The sequence below is a fragment of the Octodon degus genome, unplaced genomic scaffold, assembly GCF_000260255.1.
Source record: "Octodon degus isolate 3935 unplaced genomic scaffold, OctDeg1.0 scaffold00123, whole genome shotgun sequence".
NCBI lineage: Eukaryota > Metazoa > Chordata > Mammalia > Rodentia > Octodontidae > Octodon > Octodon degus.
This window is the reverse complement of record NW_004524699.1, coordinates 5,398,654-5,400,018: the sequence shown is the minus strand read 5'-3', so window position 1 is coordinate 5,400,018 and position 1,365 is coordinate 5,398,654.

Here is a 1,365-nt window from a genome sequence, read left to right as displayed (position 1 = left end):
ATTTCACCAGCATACACAGAGGTGAGTGAGCAGGAAGTAGCTCCCTACCCAATGGACCACTGATTTATTTTATTTTATTTCCCTCCCCTCCCCTCTCCTGTTACTGGGAATTGAACCCAGGGCCTTTTCACTGAGCTACATCCCCAGCCCTCATTTTATTGTTTTTATTTTGAGACAGGATCTTGTTAAACCACTAAATGGCTCAAGCCAGGCTGAATCTACAGTCCTCCCACCTTCCAGAGTGCAGGCATGAGGGCTGGGCCACCGCGCCCAGATGACTGTCTCCGCCTCAGGCACCCTCCCAGCAACGTAGATGAGAACAAAAGCCTAGATGCAAAGGCTCAGAGTTGGCGGCTCTGTGGAGACTTGATCCAACCCCACCACCGCAGATGAGGAGAAAGATCCGTCTTACTTCCCTTCGAGGAAAATGCTCTTCTCACCCTTTCAGACATGAAGACATGGTTGCCCGGAGAGGGAGTGCACAGCAAGATGGGGCTCAGGCCTCAGTGGACTGCGGCACTTGCTTACCTCTGTGCCCCAGTGTGGACAGAAATGGATGCCTGTGCAAGAGAGTTGTCCTGAGGCCCCGAAGCTAGCTCAGCCCCTGAGGCAGCAGAGTGCAGGGTGTGCATGGGTGACGGTGTGCCTGGGAAACCCCGCCAGCCTCCATGACCTAAGGCCAGCTATTTCCAGCTCTGTAGTTTCTTCAGGTGAGATGCAGGCAACACAGCCCTCTGTGCGTGGGGCCAAAGCCAAGTCTGTGGCTCACGTGGGAAGCATCTGGCACCTGGTTCCACCGAGCACTCCAGCAACGGCCGCAAAAGTGATGTATTGTGGCATATACCTGTCATCCCAGCCCCTGGGAGGCTGAGGCAGGAGGCTCGCCTTGAGTTCAAGGACAACCTGGGCTACACAGTGAGTCTCTGTCTCAAAAAGAAAAAAGCAAAAACTAAAGAAATAAAAAAATGGCAGCAGGCTGGGGAGATAGCTTGGTGGTCTAAGCGCCTGCCTGGTACGTACAAAGACCCAAGTTCAATCCCCAGTACCACACTAGGTGCACTGTGCTGGCCACGAAACCAGGTGCAGTGGCACATGCCTGTAATCCAACACTGGGGAGGCTGAGACAGGAGGATCACTATGAGTCCGAGCTGCCTAGCAGAACTCTATACCAAATAAATAAATAATAAAAGTTTTGTTTTGTTTTTTTAATGGCAGCTAGTAGCACTGACCGAGTCTGAGACCTCGAGCAGCTGCCCCAGTCTACTCTAAGCACCCGGGGGAACCCACCTGAAAACGAAATTGTCCTGGGCAGGCAGGACACCATGCCCCCAGCACCACTCAGTGACCACGGAAGCTCAGCCCCTG